Raw genomic sequence first — 10732 nt, 5'->3', positions numbered from 1 at the left:
TCTGGTCTTAGTTCGACCACTTCTCTCAATGTGAGCAGTAGAAAGGTGTCTGACTCGTATCCATACTCTGACTTCTTTATCCAGTGGTAGACTATGTTACAGACTATCAACTGGACTCTTCCTGGGTTCCCTTCATCAGAGTCAAACCCCTTGTTTACATGTACTTAAATCAAATAAATTAATCTTATTTTGATTCCGATCAATCCTCCAGCAGATTCCACTGAGCAATTACAATACTCGTCGTGTTACCGTTTGATAAAACTTCAATTGTTTTCTAGGTTACACATTCTACACATGTGCAGTGAGGAATTGTATAACATCCAATTAACTATCAACCAGTAAGATGCATCCAGTGGAGTGCAGATCTTTGCCAGCTGTGTCTGCAACAACCACTACTGTATCGGCCCTTTTCACAGCAGCCATTTTGACATATCGTAGCACGATAAACATAGGTTTTTTTGATCAAATTATTATTCTATTTAGTATGTCACGGCCATTCCACGAGGTTCATGCATTTTACAATATGAAAAAATATCTTTTGGCTTTCAATCACTGTCAAGTTATTTTACCAAACATGCGCAGTTTCCCTACTTGAGAAGCATCGATCAGTCTACCCCGAAGGATTTTACTCAATTACTCAACAACTTTTCCTTTTCCTCCTTTTTATTTTGAGGTTCAGCATATTAGTTCATTCAGTCACGAAGCCATTTAAGCCTTTGAAGCCATCTTAATCTTTTCAGGTGAAAAACTGGCTGCCTCTCAGGACTTGTAGACTCATCAGTCCTGCAGAGTCTTATAGCGGATCTCGATACCATGCGATCTCTGTCAGTGCGGCGCTCGTCAGATTACGGACCTTGTTTACTGCGACACTGTGTCACCGCATGTCTAGTGTTCCAGGCAGAGTGGTTCCGCCCTGTCTCTTTTCAGAATACTCAGATTGTGCATATTGATTATTTTACGAATTGCTTTACCTATTATTTTATTGACAATTATTTTTAAATATTTTTAAGTCGTTTATATTGCTTCTGTTCACATAAAAGAAAAATCCTGTTTGACTTGACAATCATTGTGGTGACAGCGACTGACAATTTGTTTATTTGGTACAATTCATGTGGTCTAACTGTAAGTAATGTTTGGTGTTCCTCACAGAGCCTACAGGGTCAAGGGCAAATCTTGACTGCCTACAGAGAAACGGCTTTTTAAGTTGGTCCCAGCCACTGCTCATGTTGAAGCATCCAGCCCTGACTGCTGCAGGACTTGTGCTGTGGTGGGGAATTCTGGTAATTAGATGAAATCACGCTACGGACCTCTAATAGATTTCCAGGACTTTGTCATAAGGTAAAAGAGTCTAGACAAACATGAACGTCAAAATTCACACCTTCATTTTCCTGACAACTACAGTGACATATGAAATATATTTGTACTATTTAGAATTAACAGAGGTCAAATCAAAGGCTATGAAGCAGATGTTGGGACCAGGACAACTCATCGTGTCATGTATCCAGAGAGTGCTGTGGATATAGACAACACCACTGTTCCTGTGCTGTTTCCATTTAAGTTAACAGATTTTGACTGGTTTGCGAATGCCGTCAGCACGGGACCTTCTGGAAGGTGAGTCTTGTTTTTTATTTCATTCCCACCACCACTCTCTTCACATTCATCCAAGAAAATTCTTGCAGCATCATTTCCATAAAATTCAAACACTGACCAGTGGTGGTGTTTCCTTCATGCAAGGCAAACAAGCAGTTCCATTGCGTGAAGGTCTGGTATATCATTTTACTGACAAAAAAAGTAATCATTTGGTGTTGAGTTTAACATTTCATGCTTTTTTTCAACATGTGCCAAGAAAATCTAAGTTCAACAAGGATTTGGTGAGTATTATTTTTGAATGTATTTGTCAATAAACTTTATTGGCTCCAAAGGTAATGGGTTATATAATATATTTAAATACTAAGTCTGATTTCATTACAGGTGATGATCCTGAACCCAGCGTTCATAAGGTACGTTCATGTCGTGTGGCTGCAGAAGAAGGGCAGTTATCCATCCACTGGCTTCATGACTGTGGTTCTTGCCCTGCATATTTGTGACGAGGTAGGTTTATTTTTCAATTGAGTGAATGTCGCGACACACTAATGATTGACAAGTTGACGCTCATGACGATGAAGAAAAAAGCGCGAACATTTGGAAACAAACAGATTAAGGAAATTAGCAATTTTAGTACAGCAACTAAAATAGTCAGAATCTTCTCCACCAGGTTGTCGCCATGATGTCCTACAGCTCCTGTAAGATCCATTGTTCGGTCCACAAAGATGATGGATGCTTTATTATTGATGCTTTTACCACATTGTCTGTTCCTAAAATAGTTTGCCTTTGTTTGTCCAGGTCCATGTGTTTGGTTTTGGAGCAGACAGTGATGGAAACTGGAGTCATTACTGGGCACAACTCAGGGACACAAACTTAAAAACTGGACCACATCCTGGAGGTGAAGAGTATAAAATGATCGTGGAGCTATCGAAGCATCAAATACTCAAGTTTTACACGGGGTGGTGATGTTTCTCTCAGCATTTAACGTATTCAAGCCTTGATAGTGATTCACTTACAAAGCAAAACAAAACTAAGAAGTCTTCAAGAAACATCTCTTGCCAGACTAACTCCCCTGCTGCACATGTTAAAGATTAAAAATGTGAGCGATAAATCATCCATGATCTAATGGAGAGGGAACTAACACGACATGTAAAGTTACTGTAAAGCTCCTTTCACATCTTTTCACTGTGTTATAATGTTTTACATGAAGCTGTCTGAAGCTGAAGGCCATCTTTGATGAAACTATCATCAGACAGGCCCAGAAGATCATTTCAGACCCCACTCATATCCTCCACCCTGAATACCAGCTTCAGAGTCCCCCAGTGCAGCTCAACCGCTTTAAGAACTCTTTTGTCCCCTTGTCCATCAAAGCCCTAAATGGCAAGCTAGCCAGAGCTTAAACCTGGAACACCGATTTTTTTTAATTTCAATATCTTAACTATACACTACTGGTCTGTTATACAATGGGCAGTGTGAAATGTGTTTGTTGGCCGGTGGCAGTCTTTTGTAAGTGCTGTAGGTACTGTGTGTCTGTGTCTGTAATGTATGTATGCAATATGTTATTTGTATTGTATTGTTTTTTAACAGCAGACACTGTACACTGTATGTATATTTCCAAGACAAATTTCCTTCGGGACAATAAAGTCTATCGTATCTATCTTTATCTTAAATGTATTTCACTGATGTAACAACTGAAGTTTTTTCATGTTCTTGAGGTTCTTGGGTTTTGGAGCATTTTCCTGTATTTTACTTGTTGTAATATGTTACTTGTTGCTATACATTTCACTGTTAAAGGGACAGTTCATCCCAAAATCAACAATACATATTCTCCACTTACCTGTGTGCTATTTATCATTGTTTTCATGTGAGGTGAAATCGGCCATATTTCCATTAGTTCCTACACAAAACTGCTCACCACAAGTTCTGTGGAACATCTTGATTAACCGGGTCATGATTTCTGAAAACAGACATTGCTGTTAAGTCGAGCAAAGTGCCATATAATGCCATCATATGCCAAAAGGGTACATCTAGAGCAGGGGTCTTCAACGTTTTTCAGGCCAAGGACCCCCAAACTGATAGAGCGATGGAGCAGGGACCCCTGATTGTATAAAATTGTGTTTTATATTAAATGGGCCTAGTGTATAAACATACCTTTTTATTGTGCATTCAGAACTAAGCTATTCAAATAATACACAGGTTCATATATTCATTTTAAACAGGTACAGTGAGTAGGGAGGCAGTGCCACTGCCATTTATAAACATACCTTGTCAACTGATACCAATGCCAATCAACATTGTCTGTCAATTGCATGATAATCATGCACACAAGCTATTCAAATTGATGTTTTCATTTTAAACGTGGAAACGAAAAATGAGTGATGGCCTATTAGTACCACTGCCATGCATAAAGATACCCGTTATCTTTCATGCAATACTGAACGATTCAAATTAAAAGGAAGTTATCCTTCCTCTCAATTATTAATATCGGAGCAATAGGAGGTACGGTTATGGGAGTTTTGATGATTTGTTTGAGAGGTGTTTCCCTGTTTTATCTCCATGAAATGGCTTCAGGCACACAGGTGTTTGCGATTGTTGGTAAACATCCAGTCTCACAGACACACATGCACTCCTCTCTCTCTCTCTCTCTCTCTCTCTCTCTCTCTCTCTCTCTGTGTCTCTGTCTCTGTCCCTCTCTCTCTCTCTCTCTCTCTCTCTCTGTCTCTGTCTCTGTCCCTCTCGATCTCTCTCTCTCTGTCCCTGTCCCTCTCTCTCTGTCTCTGTCCCTGTCCCTCTGTCTCTGTCCTTGTCCCTCTCTCTCTCTGTGTCTCTGTCTCTGTCCCTCTCCCTCTCTGTGTGTCTCTCATACAGTCATTCAGGTCTTGGAGACTTTTAGAGGATCCCCCCACACACACACACACCCACCCCATTTTAAAATAAAAGCCCACACATGATTTGTTGCAGCTGTTACGTGTTGCAGCTCGGCCAATCAGATATGAATATTCTGATAAGTTTCCTGATTCGAGTGACATTTACACACACCGCGACACAAGAGGGAGAGACGAGGAAAGACATGGCAGAGCAGGACAACAGTCATGTAAGCTGTAAAAGATAAAACATCAGACAATCTCCAAATGAGAAAGTTTGCCAGAGCTATCAGTCTCTCTCGCTCGCTCTCTCTCACTCATTCTTTCTTCTCTTTCTCTCTCTCACTCACTAATTCTTTCTTCTCTCACTAATTATTTCCTCTCTCTCTCACTCCCTGTCTGTGTCTCTCTCTCATACAGTCATTCAGGTCTGAGAGACTTTTAGAGGACACCCACACACACACACCCCATTTCAAAATAAAAGCCCCAAAGAGTGAATTCTAATTGAAATGCTTGTGATGAAGCCAGGCATTTAATAACCTCTGTTTATGTGTGTCAGACATTATGATTATGTCTCCTCCCCCCCCCACCCAGCACCATCCTTTCAAAATAAAAGCCCGATGGATTAACTGTATTTAAACAAGCTCAAAATTTGGCTTTTTTGTTAAAAAAAAGAATGCTCTTACTAATACTGCGACAACTACTACTGCTGCTGCTAATATAGTATTACTACTACTGCTACTACTACTTCTACTATAACTTTTGCTGTTGCTACTATTACTACTACTGCTACTGCTACCATCAATATTATTACTACCACTACTGCTATTACTACCACTACTACTATTACTTATACGACAACTGCTACTGCTACTACTGCTATTCATGCTACTAAAAGTAGTAATACTACTACAGCTATTAGTACGACTGCTACTAGTACTACTACTTCTTCGACTGCCATTACTATTACTACTACTACTACTACTACGACTGTGATATTAAATACTACGACCAATACTACAGCTATTACTATGACTACTGATACTACGTCTTCTACTACTTCTTGTAATTACTAATACTTCTACTAAGTTGGTTTTCCTCTCAATTAACGGCTTCGGTGTCAAATGTGGAAATCTGTGGGATTCTACAGTAATTTGTCTACGACAAGGACAATATTAGCTACTTTTACATCCAGAAATTATGCATGAAGAGTGAAGATTGTGGACACAGTGGCAAAATGCAAATGTTTTTTTCACAAGAATCTCAAGCTGCTCTTCACTCTAGCGGTGACATCACGCACTCTAAGCTGCGCAATACACACCCATTATAAAGTCAGAAAAGGGCTGAAAAACCATAAAAGTTAAATTGCTGCAGTTCAAAAAGTTTAAAAGATATCAAAAAGCTGAATCATGTTGGCAATAGTTAAGGGTTTTCTCAACATTTGAAAGTTTAAATGATGTCTGTAGCTGAAAGTATGAGGAAGTTGAAGGATTTGAAAGTTGAAGAAGTTTAAGAGGATTTGGAAATATTCTCCATAGAGATCCCATTGAAAATATAAAGCTTAATAATTCAAATAGTTTAAAGGTTAGAAATAGAAAAAGTCATAGCAGAGATGAGCTGAAGGAACTGAACATTTTGATGGTTGAACGGTTTCTGTAGCTTAAAAAATTAAAAAGAAGAAGAGTTGCAACGAAAAATGGGGGGGACAGAAGAAATAGTGGAAGAAAGAAACAGGATAACAACAGTTGGAATGCTTAACAGCATTCCAACAATAAAGAAACAGGATAACAATAGTTGGAATGCTTAACAGCATTCCAACAATTATCACTCCTCGTGTGGTATTGTAAGTGTTTTACAAGTGTGAGGTATAGCTGCATATCTGAAGAGACTTTTTTTGAAACACCTCACAGAAGGGAGTCTGGATGAAAGAAAATGAAAATTTGTTACACACTTCTTTAGTCACCTAAGATTAGATTACACCCCATGTTAAAGCTTTGGAAACGTTAAAATCATATTTGTTAATGCCACCTCCTTTCTATCCAGAGTTATTCATAATCATTTAATTCCCATTTAACTGTCACTGTGAACTTTTGTCCTTTTTTTTTACAATAAAGTTTATTGTTAAACTGCTAAATATTCAGTCTCCATTACATATCTTTGCTATAAAAAGAATAATAATAATAGATATTTAAATAAAGGCTGATGTAGAGCTAATAAAGTAAACTAGCAAGTGTTTAAAATGAGAGAACAAGAGAGTAAGGCCTCGTGGGGAGCACTAAAAAAATGACCTTAATGTTCATCACATATACACCTCAATAATCATCTTAATATATATATTTTTAAAATATACTTGTTAGTATAAATATATGGTTCCAGCAGGAATAAGTTGAATCAGTGAAGCGACGGGCTAAACTGTCGGCAATTAACCACACTCAGAATTATTGGGACACGATGCATTAGGATCCGTCTGATTATAAGCGCAGCAGGCAACTGATTGATTGATGACAGTGGACGCTCACGTCGCAGTAATTAATCAGAGCAGCAGGTCGCGGTGTCGGTAAAAAGAAGAGTCTCTACAAGTCAGGGAACAGTGGAGATAATCAGTCACAATGAGGTGCTGATTTGTGACTCACTGCTGCACTGCAGGTCAGACGCAGGGCTGAAGATAATTATGAGCTGCCCTGCATCGGCCAAATTAAAAACTTTGACCAGATAATAACTGATCGGGAGATTGAAATTCATCTTGTAGGGAACATGGACGTTTGTTCAGTGCGGGTGGCACTGGAGGAAAGGTTTTACGGCGAGCCACCAAAATGTCGACCACGTGGTGGCATAAAGGTAAAGACTTGGTGGTTGAACGATCTCTCTCGTGATCAACCAACCCGTCTGCGCTACCTCCACCTTTGGGCCAGATGCACTTCAGGTCAGACGGTCATTACCACACAGCCAAAAGAGGATCTTGTCAGGAACTCGTTGGCATACGTTGTTTTAAGAACTACAACAAACGATCAATGTGGACGATCTCCACTATAGATACAGTAGACGTGTGCACACTGAAACCATCAGCATTTTTAACCTTCCCACTCTTGTGTTTCATCCTGAGAGACATGTTTACCATGGCTGTGCGTACACGTGAGCTACGTCCGCAATCCAACACGTAGCTGATCGACAACTCATTCGACGTGGAGAGTTCTCGATGAACTGCTGTGGTGCGTGCCAGGAAACAGTTAACCTGAAGCGCATCCTGAATGTCAAATGTAAACGACAAAGTGTCCGAGCTAGCGCGTGTCCTGAGACAGGAACCGGAGTGTTGACGGGCAAGTTTTCTCCAGCCGTGACCTTTAGAAATAGCCACACGACATCGTTTGTAAATCTGCATGGAATGAAAGCTGCTCCGAAGGGGAGAATACAGATCGGCCTTGATTATGCTTGTGCCAAACAGCAGATTCATCTGTTTTTTGTAATAGTGATAAACGATACACATCTTTGGAATTGCTCTCCGCCTCGCGGAGTGAAAATAGGTACTTGGCAAAGTCCTGGATGTCTTTACAAAGGCATCATAATGTCTCCCTCGTTATGCGCTACAAGGGCAATAAAAGTTGTCATTATAGTCGTGAGAACGTATTTTCTGAATTTACAATTTGACCTACACGAGTCCCACATTACCTTTTCAGACAAATCTCTTTGATGTTGAGATCCGGCACGCAAAAGTACAGCACTCATCTGTTCACACCACAATATCTCCGTGAGCTACTGAATTGAATTTCTCTGCTTGTGATGTTGGCGATATCGTCCTTCATCTCCCCGCTTTAGTTCTCTTTTGTCTTTAGTGGGAATATTTCATAAAATAACTCACACAGATGTTATCTTCCTGTTTGTGGTATCAGTCAGTGAAGCTTCATGGTGCTGCAGTCTACAGAAATACGATGATAATTCACTGATGATCATCATGAGCCATTTAGAGACTGTGTTACAGTCGTTATTCTGCAGAAAGCAAATCGTTTTTTGGATCGAACCGCTTCCCTTCTAGGTCCTGTGGGAGTGTGTGAAGAAATAAAAGTTAAGAGGTCAGATGCAGAACACAATCATGATAACAAAAATGAATAAGATGAGCAGGTAAAAAAAAATGTTTTTGTGTCGGTTTTATTCGCAAACTAACGATTCTATTTGCATTTTTGTATCATGACTCAGCACTCGTTGGCGGTCCTTCTCATAAGAGATCACCTATCACATTTCGGCACCGGTCGTGGCGTCTTTTTCCTGCGCTCTCGTCTTTGCACGGCCACGGTTGGGTTACACGTTTGGTTTGTTCTCCATCATGCCAATGAACAAGTTCTTCTATTGATTCATAAATGATGTACGAGATAAAGTCTCTTTTCCTGTAAAATCATGGCCCCCCAGGTCAGAAGGCCTTAAGAAAAGTGCTTGTTAAACAGCATCTGAAAATGTAGTCTTCCACTACTCAAAGCGCTGTACACTACACAACACAGCCACCCTCTTTTTTCATTCACGCCACAACTCATGTGTGTGTGAACAATTTCAACACCGTGGGCCTTTGAGGAGAGGCGGATAAAACGCGTGGTCCGTTGCAGTCTAAAGATGATCACACCTATGACAGCAGGCTTTTCGCCCTATCTTCGAGTGGCCGTCGTACTTTGTTTCTACATGCCTCAGCTTTTGATGCTACAGCATATCATTATATTAAAGAAAATATTGACCTTCAAAACTGTTTGGGAAGGCTTTTTTCTGTACGAGAGGAAAACCTGAGGTCAGTCTAATACACAGTGAAGTGCCACAATAACATGGGTTATAGAAAAGCAACAGCGGATCCAGTGAGACTGGAGCACCTCAGCTGTTGTTTGGTGTCCAACAAACTTTTATTTAGAACAAGGCCAACAACTCTGAGGGACAGCGTTTACCAGAAGTGAGTTTTACTGGGGATCATAGAGGAAGAGAAAGAGGCCGGGAGTTTCACCGACATGTCCCAAAAAAAAAACGTTGCGGTTATCATTACGTTACCACCTAACCGCATGCCAAACCAATCCCATCCCACTTTTTCCTTTGTGTCATTTGTCTTCCTCCGTGCAGTGTGAACCTATCCAGAGACTAATTACTGTGAGGAGCTGTTGAGCATCTCTGATACAGAAACATACTGGTCCAAAAAAAAAAAGTTTGTTTATGTTAGCGTGTTAGTGTGTGGAGCATCAGGAGCATTGGGCATGCAGTAAATGGATGCAAACACACACACACACACACACACACACACACACACACACACACACACACACACACACACACACACACTGAGGCATGGTTACTGTACAATAGCAGCTAGCTTTGTTCCACAATACATTGAAAGTCTTTCATATTTTCTTTGCACTATACATTAGAGAGCTGATGAGGGAATAGTTACAGGCTTATTTCAAGGTTGCAGCTTGAAATAAGCTTTGAAATAAGGTTGCAGGGGGGGGGTGGCTCTGTACCCACTCTGCTGTACAGTCTATACAGTGCAGAGCGACTGCAGGGCTGAATGGAGAAACAGTTGAATGAAGTCGAAAAGGGAACAGAGGGAGAACCCGACAGCGGGCCAATGCCCGGGTCAATGTCGCAATCTTAATTATAACAGACGGACTCAATATCTCCGCAACTGAATTAAATAAATCATGTAAGAGGTGCTTAGACTCATTAATTCAAAAGTGATACAGGTAAATATCATTTTGCGCTTGAATCAGCGGCCCTCTGTATCGATTCCCCCGTCATTGCGCAGCCTAATGCCGTGCCATCATTTATAGACCAGGTGCTCGGCTTATCATGCCCCGAAGCCACTATTACATTCAAGATTAGATTATGAATGATCAAAATGAACCAAGGTTAGTGCTATCGATTGAAACCAGGAACCTCAGAAACACTCGCTGTTCGCTCCAGATGCCTTTATAGATGTGGTTTTGTTTTGCCCCACAGACAAACTCTGTGAGCGCTTGAGCAGGCCTCGCATGGATCCCACTCCGGAATGAAAGACATCTTTCAAGGCTTCCAAAAAAATAAAATTCACAGAATGCAAAGCATGTCAAAATGGCAGCAGCACTCGTTAACCAGCCACAAAATACACAGCAGATGTGCTGAAATTGCTATCGGGGGAGCAACGGTTGGAGAAAAAAAGGATTATTTTAATTAAGTCGGCGCAAACCAGCCGCGTAGACGACAAATCATTTAAAGAAGACAAAGTGTGATGATGACACGATACATGGCGTCAAAAAAAGAAAATACCCAGAAAGGCATTTCTA

General features: G+C 40.5%; 1 pseudogene across 1 annotated transcript; it reads left to right on the top strand.

Moving 5' to 3' along the window:
* Positions 1 to 813: 813 nt before the first annotated feature.
* On the top strand, positions 814 to 2984 carry LOC306780631 (CMP-N-acetylneuraminate-beta-galactosamide-alpha-2,3-sialyltransferase 1-like; annotated as a pseudogene). The gene is made up of 7 exons: positions 814 to 824; positions 1255 to 1338; positions 1432 to 1611; positions 1847 to 1871; positions 1972 to 2091; positions 2383 to 2489; positions 2795 to 2984. The product of its transcript is annotated as a CMP-N-acetylneuraminate-beta-galactosamide-alpha-2,3-sialyltransferase 1-like (transcript).
* The last annotated feature ends 7748 nt before the right edge of the window (positions 2985 to 10732 follow it).

This window comes from Melanostigma gelatinosum, assembly GCF_949748355.1.
Source record: "Melanostigma gelatinosum genome assembly, chromosome: 8".
Classification (NCBI taxonomy): Eukaryota; Metazoa; Chordata; class Actinopteri; order Perciformes; family Zoarcidae; genus Melanostigma; species Melanostigma gelatinosum.
This window is presented reverse-complemented; position numbering and strand designations above follow the sequence as displayed.